The sequence below is a fragment of the Microcebus murinus genome, chromosome 17 (assembly GCF_040939455.1).
Source record: "Microcebus murinus isolate Inina chromosome 17, M.murinus_Inina_mat1.0, whole genome shotgun sequence".
Lineage (NCBI taxonomy): Eukaryota > Metazoa > Chordata > Mammalia > Primates > Cheirogaleidae > Microcebus > Microcebus murinus.
In genome coordinates, this window is record NC_134120.1 from 25,029,059 (window position 1) to 25,044,560 (window position 15,502).

Below are 15,502 nucleotides of genomic sequence, written 5' to 3' on the forward strand. Positions count from 1 at the left end.
TGGTGGATGCTTTTTAAGTTCTAAGACACTTCAGGTCTGGAGAATCATTATATCTTCTATTTCTTTGATAATTTTTTCACTTCCTTTTCTCTGTTTTCTCTGAGACTCTTTTTTTTGTTTTTGAGACAGAGTCTCACTCTGTTGCCCAGGCTAGAGTGCCATGGCATCAGCCTAGCTCACAGCAACCTCAAGCAATCCTACTGCCTCAGCCTCCCGAGTAGCTGGGACTATAGGCATGGGCCACCATGCCCAGCTAATTTTTTCTATATATTTTTCGTTGTCCAGCTAATTTCTTTCTATTTTTTTTTTAGTAGAGACAGGATCTCGCTCTTGCTCAGGCTGATCTTGAACTCCTGAGCTCAAACGATCTGCCCACCTCTGCCTCCCAGAGTGCTAGGATTACAGGTGTGAGCCACCGTGCCTGGCCTTCTCTGAGACTCTTGATGGGTTAATATATTAGAATATTGATATTTTATTTATGTTCCAGAATATTTCCTTGATTTTTTTCCTTCAAATTCTTCTATAGAATTTATTCCAGTAATTATATGTTTACTTTATAAGAGCGCTACCCTCTTTTTCATTTTTCTTCTTTTTAAAAATAGCAACCTGTTTCTTGATTTATGAGGGAAATACCTTGAATTTCTCTGAGGATGCTAATTTCTTTAAAAAGGTCTTGAGACACATCTCTGAATTGGTAATTGTAATAGTGATTTATAGGTATACCACATTCATTTTTATATTTTAAATATTTAAATTATTTGATAAGTACAAAAGATTATAACAGATAAAATGTAAGTAAACAAATATACATATACTTACCACCCAACTTAATAATTCATTACCATAAGTTCAGCAGAATGCTGACCATGCCCACCTTCATCAATGAGCATAGCCGCTGTGCTGAGTTTCGGATTCATCATTTCTGAGTCTGTCTTTATACTTTTAATGTATATATGTATATGTAAAAATAGTATTTATTTTTAAATTAAAATTTTCATGTAAATGGAATAATACTATATGTACATCAGTTTGGTTGGTTTTTCTTTGTTTGCTTTATCATTGTTTATTTGTCATTGTATGACTATACCCCAGTTTATCCAGTCTCTTGATGGTGGAAATTTTTGTCATTTCCATTTTTTTTCTAGTACAGGTCCCCAAATCTTCTATCCACATTTTTGCAATCTACAAAGCTCTGAAAATGGGGAAAAAATTTTTTTTTTGTAAATTTTCAGCAAACTTATCTTGTGGAATACCCTGACCTGCACTGGTAGAGGCTATTTGTAATCTTTTTTTTATTTTTTTTTTATTTTTTATATATATATCAGTTGGCCAATTAATTTCTTTCTGTTTATAGTAGAGACGGGGTCTCGCTCTTGCTCAGGCTGGTTTTGAACTCCTGACCTTGAGCAATCCGCCCGCCTCGGCCTCCCAAGAGCTAGGATTACAGGCGTGAGCCACAGCGCCCGGCCTATTTGTAATCTTTATTGATCTCACTTAGTGTGAATATTTGTATATTTCACTGTAGAAATTCTAGGAGTATAATTTCTGGTACTAAGAGAATGTGCATATTCACCAATACTCAATAATGCTAGATTATTTTCCAAAGAAGATAGTATATGCTCTTTCCAGCAATGTGGAAGTTTTCTTTGCTTAGCTTTCTTGCTAACACTTACTTTTGTCACACTTCACAAGTTTTTGCCAGTGAGTATAAAATATCACTTCTTCATTTTCATTTTCCCCCTTTTGCTAATGAGTTTGAGCATCTTTTACTGTGCTGATAAACCATTCTTCCCATATCTCAGATTCCTATTCATGTCTTTTGGCCATGTTTGTACTAGATTTTTTTTTTATTTCGATTTTTTAATAGTTCTATGGTTGGGTATATATGGTGCAAATTTCTTCTGTCAATTTAGTTCACTTTTTAATTCTTTTAATGTGTTTTTTGATGAGTAGAAGGTCTTAATTTTAATGTGGCTAAGTTTATCAGTCTTTTCTTTATGGGTAGTGCTTTTCAATCTTGTCGAAGAAATATTTCAATGGCATACTGGAAGATATTTCCCATTATTAACTTAAAAAGTTCTATAGTTTTACCTTTCTCGTTCAAGGTTTTAATCCACTGGGAATTGATTTTGTATTTAGTGTAAAGTGGTGATCCACATGCATATTTTTCTCTTAAAGAATAATAAATTGTCCCCTCACCTTTTATGTGATAAATTTGTTTTCACTGATTTAAATGCCATAATGTTTGTCTGTCTATACTTTCATTCTGTTAGTCTGTAGGCTGATAAGTTTTCTATTAGGCTGTCTATACTAATAGCATCATCACCTAGTCTTAATTACCATAACTTTGTAACAGCTTCTATAAAAGCCAACACATATTGACATATAGCATACATATAGAAAGTACATAGATGGTAAGAATACAGCTAGGTGAAATTTCTCAATATAATCACCACGCAGGTCAATAAAGAGAATATTATTACTAGTACCCTAGAGACTTCCCTTGAGTCCTCTCCCAATGGCTAACCTCATTTCCCCAAAAGATATCTGCTAGACTGACTTTAACATCTTATTAGTATGGCCTGTTTTTGAACTTTATATAAGTGGAACTGTATAGTATATATACAGCTGTCTCTGGATATACTTGAGGGTTTGATTCCAGGACCCTCCCCACCCCAATATATGCCCAAATTCCATACATACTCAAGGCCTGAAGTCTGTCCTGTGGAACTCAAGTATAGGAAAAGTTGGCTCTCTGTATTTGAGGATTTCTATATCCTGCAGATACTGTATTTTTAATCTTTGCTTGGTGGGAAAAAAAAATCTGTGTAAGTAGATCTGCTCAGTTTAAAGCCAGGTTCTTCAAGGGTCAACTGTATTCTGTTGTTTCTGTATATACTATGGTAAATATTCTTGTTGTTTCTGCCTTTTTTCCCTGTTTTGTTTGTAAGATTCATTCTTAGTTGTATGTAGTTGTAGTTTGTTCATTTGATAATGGTAGAGTTCCAGTTGCTTCACATCCTTGTCCACCTTTTCAATTTTAGACATTCTGCTGGGTGTGTAGTGATTTTAATTTCCATCTCCCTAATAAGTAATAATGTTAACCATCTTCACATATGCTTATTGGCCATTTGGATATCTTTTGTGGTTTGCTATGTCTTTTGCTCATTTTTATATCAGGCCAGCTGTCTTACTCTGATTTATAGGAGTTCATTATATATCCTTGGTACCATCTCTTGCTAGTTATGTTTCACAAATACCTTCTCTTGTTTCCCAGCTCTTTGAGTCTATTCAGAGTTCTGCTTGTCTTCTCAACCCCTCCATTGCCTTTTTCCCATTGGCACATATCTCCAGGGGAAAAGGCATCAAGAAACTCCACTCTTTAGACTTTCCTTCTTTCCAGAGTCTTGACCTCTCAGGTCCTCGCTGCCTCTGTAGCGTGTCATGTCTTTACACAGATATATTTTTTTTTTTTTTTTTGAGACAGAGTCTCACTTTGTTGCCCAGGCTAGAGTGAGTGCCGTGGCGTCAGCCTAGCTCACAGCAACCTCAAACTCCTGGGCTCAAGCAATCCTGCTGCCTCAGCCTCCCGAGTAGCTGGGACTACAGGCATGCACCACCATGCCCGGCTAATTTTTTGTATATATATTTTTAGTTGGTCAATTAATTTCTATTTTTGGTAGAGACGGGGTCTCGCTCAGGCTGGTTTCGAACTCCTGACCTTGAGCAATCCGCCCACCTCGGCCTCCCAAAGTGCTAGGATTACAGGCGTGAGCCACCGCGCCCGGCCAACACAGATATTTTTGAATTATGTTCGTTTGTTCAGTTGTCACAGGGAGGGTTGGTCTGAAATGGTCTAGTCAATCATTGAGGAACACAGAAGTAGCACACAAATCTTCCTGCTTTGTAGTTGTTTTGCAAGAAATTTTTTGGCTGTTTGCTCCTCCACATAATTTTAGAATCATACACATACACACACTACTGTTGAAATTTTGATGGGAAATGCATTGAATTTGTAAACTAGATTGGGGAGAACTGCATTTTGTTTGGTTTTCTTTTTCTTTTTTTTTATATAGAGAATAGAGTCTTGGTCTGTCACCCAGGCTGGAGTGCAGTGGCATGATTATAGCTCACTGCAGACACAAACTCCTGGCCTCAAGTGATCCTCTCACGTCAGCCTCTCAGTTTTCTTAACCATGAGCATTGTAATCTCTATTTATTTAGGTCTTTTACAATGTCTTTCAAAAAAGTTTGCTAATTTTCAATTCAAGTATTGCAAATATTTTGTTATATTTCTAGGTACCTTATTTTTATAGCAAATCATAAATGTTATTTTTTTATAATTATATTTTCTACCTTGGTAGTGTATAGAAGTACAATTTGACTTTGTATAACAACCTTGCTATACTCCTAATTGTGATAAATTATCTATAGATTTCTTATGGATTTTTCTGTGCAGACAGTCCTATCTGTGAATAAATGACCTCTTTGTTTCCTCCTTTCCAATTCTTATGCTTTTTTTTTTTCTTTCTTTTTCTTGTCTTAATGTGCTGGCTAGGATCTCCAGTACAATGTTGAATAGAAGCTGTGATGGGGGCATCCTGATCTTGTTCCTGATTTTAAAGGGAATGCTTTCACAGTTTCACAGTTAAGTATGATGCTTGCTGTAGGTTTATTATAGATAATCTTTTCAGGTTAAGGATGTTCCTTTCTTAGTTTGCTAATTTTTAAATTATGAATGAATATTGAATTTCATCAAATGCTTTCTCTGCATCTTTTGAGAAGATCGTGTATTTTTCTTTTGTAATCTGTTAACTTGGTGAATACATTGATTTATCAATATTAAAACCAACTTTGTATTCCAAGTATAAATTCAACTCTAATCTATCTGTCCCTTTTTTTCATTATTGGACTCAGTTTGAAGATATTTAATATGGGCCAATATTTAATATTGGTCTGTAATTAAAAAAAAAACCCTTGCCTATTTCTTCTGGAAGAGTTTAAGATTAGAATGATCTGTTTCTTAAATGTTTAGTAGAACTTGCTTATGAAATTGTTACTATTGTTTTGAGGGATGCTTAAGCACTGATTTAATTGCTTTGCTTATGAGACTGTTCATATTTTCAATTTTCAAACCTGTTTTGGTAGGTTATGCTTTTATAGAAAGTTGTTCATTTCCTCCATATTCTTGAATTTACAGTAGTAAGTTGATAATCTCTTCTTTTGTAGTAGTTGTTAATATTCCCTTTATCTTTTTTTAAAAATGTCCTTCATAATTTTTTAGCTAAAAGTTTGCCAATTTTTAAAGATTTTTCAGAGATCAAATTTTTGACTTTGTTTATTCTCTTTAATGTGTCCTTCTCCCATTCATTAATTTCTGCTCTTCATTTCTTTTCTTATACTTCCTTTGGAGTTACTCTGTTCTTTTTTTTCTAATTTCTTAAGTTGGATGCCTGTCATTAATTTTCAGCATTTTAACATAGGCATTTAAGGTTATAAATGTCTATGTATTGCTTCCTCTTTATCACATAAGTTTGGGTGTGTAGTATTTTCCTTATTTTCACTTGTATTTTTTGTTTTCCACTGTGAATTCTTTAATTTATGAGTTATTTAAAAATTTAATTTCCAGACATGGAGTTCTTCTAGTTAATTTGGTTGTTGATTTGTAACTGCATTTTGTTAGGCAGCATGGTCTGTATGATAGCAATTGTTTGAAATCTTTTGAGACAGTGTGGTCAATTTTTATAATTTTTGTTTGTATTTGAAGAGAATGTCTATTTTCTAGTTGTTGGTGCAAAGTTTTATATATGTCCAGTAGTTAAGCTTGTTAATTATGTTGTTCAAATCTATCTTTATTTTTTTAAAACCACTTTGGTACAGCGCTCAGTGGCCATGAGACCTTGCCCACAGCCGGCACTCATAGTCCACACGATAGTTTGTGCTGTGCATTGACAATGAATCCGTTTTGCTCTTGTGTGATGAGGAAAGCTTGAAAACACTGAAAGCTTGTTTGACTTTACAGGCAGCTTTACTTGTAATGTAAATCAGAATAGGTAACATATACGTATATGTTTTCATTACGTTATTTTTAAATGTTCACAATTTTATTTTGATAAATGAAAAATTAGAAAAGTCAAGTTTTGTCATTAACGCTAAAGTCGACATTCGGCATGCGCCTTCATATCACAGCTGTGGGCTAAAGTTGCTGTGCGTGTTCATCTGTGGCTGTCGACTGCTGGTACCGAAGTGGTTAAGAGAGCAGAGTTAATCTTTTACTAGACTTTTTCCCCCCAGTTTTTCTTTGTAGTTCTATCAATTTTAAAACGTATTTTTAAATGGTTATAGTACAGGAAAGTTTAAATTTATGTTTTCCTGCCATATTGAAACTTTTACCATGTGGAGTGACTCTTTATATCTAGGAATGCTTTTTATATTAAATACTACTGTTCGATATTAACATACCTAGATTTTTATTTTTCTTTTGGTTGGTAATTTTGCCTGATTTTTAAAATCCTCCCTTACATTTTTGTGTGCTGTTATTTTAATCTCTTGTGAGTATCATGGTATTGAATTAAAAGAATTTTTAATCTAGTCTCATAATCTTAGTCTTTATAATTTTAAATTAAACTTTTAATGAAGATGTCAGTTCCCTAGAATTTGTAAGAATAATACAGAGATATCTCACGTACTCCCTATCCAGTTTCCCCCAGTGGTAACATCTTGCTTATTAAATCTTAGTACCATATCACAACAGTATATTGAATTGACACAATCAATATACAGACCACTTTATCACCACAAGCATGCCTCTCTCCAAAATATTGTCATTTTGTAGTCACACCTACTTCCCTTCCATCTACCCCCAATAACTCCCCAACCTCTGGGACCCACTAATCTCCATTTCTATAAAATTTGTCTTTTTAGGAATGTTACATAAATTTAATCATACAGTATGTAACTTTTTGGGTTGGCGTTTTTCATTCAACATAATTCTCTGGAAATTCATCCAGGTTGTGATGTGTGTAAATAGCTTGTCCCTTTTTATTGCTGAGTAGTATTCCATACTATAGATTTACTGCAGTTTCTTTAACAATTCACCTGTTGTGGGACATCTAGGTTGTTTATAGTTTTTGGCTGTTATGCATAAAAGTGCTATAATGATTTATGCATAGTATTCTTGTAAACTAAAGTTTTCATTTCTCTGGGATAAATGCCCAAGAGTACAATTGCTGGATTGTATGGTTGTATGTATAGTTTTTAAAGAACTTGCTAAACTGTTTTCCAGAGTGGCTGTACCATTTTACATCACTACCAGCAATGTATGGAGTGATCCAGTTTCTCTGCATCCTCGCCAGCATTTGGTGTTATCACTGTTTTTCATTTTAGCCATTCTGGTAGGTATCTAGTGATATCTCAGTGAGGTTTTAATTTGCATTTCCCTAATGGCTAATGATGCTGAACATATTTTCATGTGCTTATTTGCCATCTGTACATTTCCATCAATGAAATGTTTGCTTATGTCTTTTGTCATTTTTCTAATTGGATTTTATTTTCATGTTGAGTTGTGACGGTTCTGGTTATATTCTGGACACTAGTCCTTTGTCAGATAATGTGATTTGCAAATATTTTCTATGAGCCTGTTGATTATCTTTTTGCCCTTTTAAGGGGGTTTTTACAGAACATAAGTTTTAATTTTGGTGAAGTCCAATATATCATTTTTCCTTTTATGTTATCTTGCTTCTAGTGTCAAATCTAGGAACTCTGGCTAGTTCTAGATCCCAAAGATTTTTATATTTTTAAAAAGTTTTATATTAATAGTTTTATTTTTATTATACATTAATCTGTGATCCATTGGGAGTTTTTGTATAAGCTGTGAAACTTAGTTGGAAGTTCACATTTTTTGGTCTGTGAATGTCCAGTTGCTCCAGCACCATTTATTGGAAGAGTATCTTTTCTCCACTGAATTACTTCTACACATTTATCAAAAATTATTTGGGTGTATTTGTGTATGTCATTTTTGAACTCTCTGTTCTGTTAATCTGTGAGTTTATCCTTCCCCTAATACTATACAGTCATGATTACTGTAGCTAAGTTGTGAAATGGGATAGGCCAATTCATCTCCTGTGCTTTTTCACATAAATTTTAGAATCTCATCTATATCTACAAAATATCTTGCTGGGATTTGCATAGAAATTATGTTAAGACCTTATATCAGTTTGGGGAAAATTGATATTTTTACTATGTCAAATCTTCTAATCCATGAAAAAGCCATTTATTTAGATCTTCTTGAATTTTTTTCATCAGTGTTTTGTAATTTTCAGCATATAAATCCTGTACATGTTTGTTAGATTTTTACATATGTATTGTAGTTTTCTTTGGAGTGATTATAAATGGTGTTGGTTTTAACTTGTTTCCACATGTTCATTGTTAGTATGTGAAAATGTGATGATGTGATTGGTTTTTGTGTATTGGTTTTGTATCCTGCGACCTTGCTGAACTCACTCACTAGTTCTAGGAGTTGTTTTGTAGATTTTCTATGTAAACAAGCATGCCATCTGCAAATACAGTTAGTTTTATTTTTTTTCTTTCCAATTTGTTATGCCTTTTATTTCCTTTTCTTGTCTAATTCTACTGGCTAGAACTCTGAGCACTATGTTCAATCAGTGGTAAGAGTAGATATCCTTGCCTCATTCCTGATATTAGGGGGAAAGCATTCAATCTTTCACAACCAAGTATGTTAGCTTTAGATTTTTTTGTAGGATGTTATTTATCAAGTTGAGGACTCTCCCCTCTACTCCTACTTTCCTGAGGGTTTTTGTCATGAAATGGTATTGAATTTGCCAAATGCTTTTTTCTGTACTGATCATGTGATTTGTCTTTTTTTTTTTTTTTTAGCTATTTATATGGTATATTACATTAATTTCAAACACTGAACCAGCTTTACTTCCTGAAATAAACCCCACTGGGTCATGGTGTATAATTCTTTTTAAAGATTGCTGAATTTTATTTGCTAATATTTTGTTAGTGATTTTAGCACCTATATTCATGAAGGATATTTGTCAGTTTCATTTTTTGTACTGTCTTTGTCTTGTTTTGGTATCATGGTAATATTAAATTTTAAAATGAATTTGGAAGTATTCTCTCATCTTCTGTTTTCTGGAAGAAATTGTAAATGTTTGGTAGAATTCTCTAGTAAAATCTACTGAGCCTGGGAATTTCTCTTTTGACAGTTTTAAAATTATGAATTAAATTTCCTTAATAGTTAAAAGGGTATTCAAATATCTATTACATACTGATTGAATTTTGGCAGTTTGTGTTTTGCAAGGAGCTGGTCCGTTTCATCTAAGTTGGCGAATATGTGTGTGTGGAGTTGTTCTTAGCATTCCTGTATTGTTTTTGATGTCTGCAGTTCCTACACTGATATCCTCTAATCTTCTTTTTTTTTTTGAGACAGAGTCTCGCTTTGTTGCCCAGGCTAGAGTGAGTGCCGTGGCGTCAGCCTAGCTCACAGCAACCTCAAACTCCTGGGCTCGAGTGATCCTTCTGCCTCAGCCTCCCGGGTAGCTGGGACTACAGGCATGCGCCACCATGCCCGGCTAATTTTTTTTTTTTTTATATATATATCAGTTGGCCAATTAATTTCTTTCTATTTATAGTAGAGACGGGGTCTTGCTCTTGCTCAGGCTGGTTTTGAACTCCTGACCTTGAGCAATCCGCCCGCCTCGGCCTCCCAAGAGCTAGGATTACAGGCGTGAGCCACAGCGCCCGGCCCCTCTAATCTTCTTTTAATGGAGAGTTCATTTCATCTTTATTTCTTGGGATTAATATTTTTGCTATTTTATTTTGTGCAATCCTACTTTTTTGTTTTGTTTCTGCCTGAAAAGTTTTCTTGCCTAATGTTAGGCTTTTTTTCTTCCCTGTTATGTTTTTCCCACTTTACTATTTGTACAATCATACTTTTTAGCTTTCTCAGATACTTGATATTGTCTTGGGATTTCCCTTGAAATTTAAATATTTGTATATAAGGCTAAGATTATAATTTTTTTCCTTTCTCACCTGTAGAACACTTTAAACTGCTCCCCAGCCTAGCAGTTCTATTATTTTCTTTTCTTCCCTTTCCCTTTTCCTTTCCCTTTCAACAGTGTCTTGCTCTGTTACCCAGCCAGGAGTACAGTGGCGTCATCATAGTTCACTGTAGCCTCTAACGCCTGGGCTCAAGCGATCCTCCTGCCTCAGCCTCCCGAGTAGCTGGGACTACAGGTGTGCACCCCTATGCCCGGCTAATTTTTTTATTTTTTGTAGAGACGGGGGTCTCGATCTTGCTCAGGCTGGTCTCAAACTCCTGGCCTCAAGCAATCCTCCCACCTGGGCCTCCCAAAGTGCTAGGATTATAGGGGTGAGACACCGCACCAGGCCAGTGTAGCAATTTTTATGCCATTGTTGCCTGGCATTTTCATTCTGACTTTTCTTAATTTCAAAATTTTCATACTATTATTTTATACAGTACATTTAGGCCAACCACCTCCCTTTTCAGGTTTGTCATTTTCTTTGCTTATTCTATTTTAGTGCTCATTCCTCATTACTTTGGTTCAGCAGTATGGGCTTTTTACTTTTCCTCTAGTATGTTAAGCCTGCTTTCCTGCTCAGGACTTTTGCATTTGCTGTGTCCTATGCCTTGGAATGCTTTTCCTTGGATAGCTTACTTCTTCTGTTACTTATTCACTTACCTTTTCATTGAGGCCATCCCCCTTTAAAATTGCAAATCCTCTACCTCTTCCTTGCCTATTTCCTTTTCTTCCTTCATTTTTATCCATATTTTTAATCACTACCTGCCATATAATTTTTTTTAATTTTTTTTTTGTTTGTTTTTGTTTTTTTTTGATACAGAGTCTCACTTTGTTGCCCAGGCTAGAGTGAGTGCCATGGCGTCAGCCTGGCTCACAGCAACCTCAGTCTCTGGGGCTCAGCGATCCTACTGCCTCAGCCTCCCGAGTAGCTGGGACTACAGGCATGCACCACTATGCCCAGCTAATTTTTTGTATATATATTTTTAGCTGGTCAATTAATTTATTTCTATTTTTGGTAGAGACAGGGTCTTGCTCAGGCTGGTTTCGAACTCCTGACCTTGAACAATCCGCCCGCCTCGGCCTCCCAAAGTGCTAGGATTACAGGCGTGAGCCACCTCGCCCAGCTTTATTTAATTCTTTATTGTAAGTTTTGGTCTATTAAGCTTTCCAACTCATTAGCCATTCATTGGAATTTTATTTATAACTTAAGTTGGGAAGAATTGATAGCTTTTCAATATTGAGTATTTTTATCTAGTAATGTGTGTAATATAGTCCTCAATTTATTCAAGGCTTCTTTTATATTGTATGTTTTTTAAATGTAGCTCTGCAAAATTCTTAAATTTATTCATTTTGCATCTTATGATTTTGTTACTTAGATTCATTGTGAAAATCTATTTGATATATGGAAAATTCAACAAATTTTGTTGACTTAGTACTGTTGAGTCTGATTTTCAGCAGATTCTCTTATATTTCCAATATAGAGTTTGGCATTTGTAAGTAATAAATGTTAATTAAAAAATTTTATAGGCCGGGCGCGGTGGCTCACGCCTATAATCCTAGCATTCTGGGAGGCCGAGGCGGGCAGATCACCCAAGGTCAGGAGTTCGAAACCAGCCTGAGCAAGAGCAAGACCCCTTCTCTACTATAAATAGAAAGAAATTAATTGGCCAACTTATATATAGAGAAAAAATTAGCCGGGCATGGTGGCGCATGCCTGTAGTCCCAGCTACTCGGGAGACTGAGGCAGTAGGATTGCTTGAGCCCAGGAGATTGAGGTTGCTGTGAGCTAGGCTGACGCCATGGCACTCACTCTAGCCTAGGCAACAAAGCGAGACTGTGTCTCAAAAAAAAAAATTATTTTTTTTGTAATGCTTTGTTGTATTATGTAGAATCTTTGCAATAATGTTGAATGATAAAACATGTATATTTTATAGGTCTTGACTTTATGATCTAGTGTTTCATCTTTAGTATGATAGTAGCTATTGATTCTGATATCATTTATCATGTCAACAGTTTCCTTCTTGTTTATTGAGGGGTTTTATCAGGAATGAATAGAATTTTATCAAATGCCCTTCTAGCATTTATATAGATAATCATAGGCTTTTCTTCTTGAACCTATACATCTTTTTGTATTGTTTCCCTTTATCAACTTTTAGAATAATAATGTGTTGTTCCTAACATCCTTTAAAGGAGATCAGTGAGTTTTTCTAAAGTATCATTATGAACAAATGAATTTTTAGTATACTTGATGTGTGCGAATCCAGTGCAGTTAATTGTTCTTTTTGATGCTCAAATTGTTTCATTTTGGGCTAATAGGAGCTCATTCTGGATGTTTCCTTTGTCCTTCTGACAAAGCCCCAGTCAGTAACTTTTATAACTTCTTTTTTAGCGTGATAAAATGTTATAGGCTTATCTTGTTCATTTTCTGCCCTTGACTTGCAATCGGCCATTTCCCCAAGGATCGTGGGTTCCTTTTATGGGGAATGGTATTTAGACCACAATGTCTTTTTTCACTCCACCTTCAAACTAACTAACATTTTTTGTTTAATTAAATCTAGCATATGTTTAGATTTATAAAAAAGTTGGGCAGATAATAGAAAGTCTCCCTGTGCCCCACACCAATTTTACCAGTTCAAGCAAACTTTTAATTATGGTAACATTGTTACATTTACAAAGATAGAGAATTCCCCATGTACCCATTACCCAGCTTCAGCACTCACCAAACTCCAATCTTTTTTTATGTGTGTCCCCACCATAAAATATTTGGAAGAAAATCACATATATTGCATCATTTTATACATATTCACTATGTTGACTATAAGATAAGCAAAGAGATTGTCTTAATCAAGTAATTTACTATATTTATGTTAAACCATTCTTTTTTTAATGTTAAATGTTTTATTCTGTTATCTATCTTGTTTATCAATCTTTAAATTCTGCCTTCAGTTCATTCCATTCAATATCAACTTTAAATCACCCTTTCAATTTAAGTATTTTCCCCCTTAATTTTGTTTTTTTTTTTGTTTTGTTTTTAATTTTAAAAAAGGGTTTCAGCTGTTGGGAACCTGAGGTTGATTAGCTTCGAGGCATTGTAGGGCTCTTCTTGCTGCTGCAGATTTGGCAATCTTGTAACTTCGACCAACACCTTTAAATTTCTCCTTTCCTACTACTTCCACGGTGACTCTAAACCATTCTTATATTGCTAGCTTAAACTGTACATTGAGGACTTTTAAGTCTGTGCTCACAGGAAACATTGGTATGTTAACAGTGGCTTATAAGTGATATTACACAAAGACTTCTTAATGGTCCACTTTGGGAAATGAGAAAGAATAGGTGGTAAACTAGGCCCACTGTTTTATCAGGCTTTTGCCTAAAAGATATGACTCCCCTGCTGAAGTTTGAAAACCAATAATTTGCATATTTTTTGAATTTTGTATTTTGTGTTCAGCATTTTTCTGTCTTCTGATGTATTTGGACTCCTTGACTTTTACTCTCAAATGGTTTAAGGAAGAGCCTTTTTCTTGAAGGCTTGGTAGAATTTATTCATTAAGTTGTCTTGTCTGGGTAGATGATGTTTTTGGTTGTGGAGGGGAACAAGATCTTCTTGAATCAGATGGAGTAATTTATATTTTTGTAGGAAATCACTTTTGTCTGTATCTTTAAGTTATTAGGATATATAGTTGCCTGTACTGTTCTTAGTTTAAATATATTTGCTTAGTATTTGTGGTCTTTATGTTTTTTTTTTTCCTCTTCTCGACTGCATTTATTTATTTTCCCTTTTTTTGGGTCTGACTTTACAGACTGCATTTTGCTTTCTAGTTAATGATTTTTTGCTTTTACCCTGTAATTCCTCCTCCCCTTTTCATGTTTTGTTTTGTTTTGTTTTGTTGGGTGTTTTTTTGATGGTTTGGTGTTTTAAATTTGAGACAGAGTCTCCCTCTGTCTCTCGGGGTGGGATGCAGTAGTGTGATCATAGCTCATTGCAACCTTGAACTCCTGGGCTCAAGCAATCCTCTTGCCTCAGCCTCTCAAGTAGCTGGGACTACAGCTACATGCTATCACTCCTGGCTAATTTTTAAATTTTTTGTAGAGATGGGGTCTAGCCATGTTGCTCATGCTGGTCTCAAACTCCTGGCCTCAAGCAGTCCTCCCGCCTTGGCCTCCCAAAATGCTAGGATTAGAATCGTGAGCCACTAGGCCCTGCCTAAATCTTTATATTAATAGTATAATACAAACATTTAGGGAGATATTATCCCAAATTTTGGCTTCTTTTATAGATTTTGAAATATATTTTGTTTATTGTTTCTTTTAATAATTGACTTTCAATTTTGATTTCTTCAGCCTAGGAGTTATTGTAATCATGGTGTTGTAATGAAGAAATTAATTTAAGGTCCCTCAAGTAAAAGGGGATTTAATTATAGGGAATACATGATTTCATCAGGAATACAAGACCAAGAACTGGGGCCTTCTGTGACCTCCAAAGTGGGTACTGGTTAGGAATATTTCTGACTTGTCACATAGTTTTTTCTTTCATCCTATTTATGAATGAAGATGTAGGTTATTTTACTATTGTAGCTGGAATAGCCAATATTAATAATGTGATTTGTCAGTTTCCTTCAGCAGCTTCTCCTCTTATATATCATAGTAGATGAGGGAAGGTCTACAAAGTTTGTATTGATCTTTACCATGATTTGTAATCTGTTAGAGCCACCCCAATTCTAGTCTGTTTGTAATTTCTATTGTGTTTAAAAGTTGAACAGCAGTTTCAGGGAAATATTTATTACTTTGCGTTTATTTAAATTTGATAAAGACACAAAGTTGATTTAAAATTCTAGTCCTAATTTATATTAGCTTTTCTTTAGAAATCAGATTGTGTATCTTTTTAAAAAATTAATCATGCCAACATATTTCTCTGTAGAGAAATTCCTCTGTGTAGAGCACAACGCAATTGTAACTGAGCATTGGTGGGGAGACATTGGGAGCCTTTGGGAGGCATCAGTGGAGTGGAAAAATCTTTTTGAAAAAAATTAAACTAAAGATGTCAGAGGTTAAGAAAAACAGCTGGATGGATTCATTCTTGGTAGTCTTCATAGCAGATCAACCTTATCCCATGATGGCTCTTGATGACTCTTCCTACTCACCACACCCACTAACTGGGGGAAGGACCTGAAACTTGGTGGAAGACTAAGTTAAAAAAAAATAGATATCACTAAGAAGAAATGGGATCCAGCAAAATTTGCCAGAAAACCATTTTCATGGAATTTTACTTAGCTCCTTCAAGATTATCTTAACAAAAACTGCTAAATAAAGGAGAGGGTTTTTGTTGTTGTTGTTGTTACTGTTTTTAAGTAGAAATCGATGAGCAGAGGGATGAAATGACTTTCCCAGGGTCCCAGGTCTTGGTGCATGGGCTTGAACTACAACTGCTGATTGGT

At 34.9% G+C, this 15,502-nt stretch overlaps 1 protein-coding gene across 9 annotated transcripts in view; it reads left to right on the plus strand.

Annotated features, from left to right (window-relative positions):
• Window positions 1-15,502, plus strand: part of PIAS2 (protein inhibitor of activated STAT 2) — a 95,043-nt gene that overhangs the window by 9,012 nt on the left and 70,529 nt on the right. For 2 of the 9 annotated variants that reach the window (XM_075993476.1, XM_012745358.3), the window contains exons 2-3: window positions 4,559-4,647; window positions 7,286-7,394. The exons of 5 other annotated variants lie outside the window; for them this stretch is intronic. The gene's annotated coding sequence lies outside the window, so the exon portion shown is untranslated. The remainder of the gene's footprint in view (window positions 1-4,558; window positions 4,648-7,285; window positions 7,395-15,502) is intronic. 2 more of the 9 variants (XM_075993477.1, XM_075993475.1) reach the window with 1 other exon arrangement.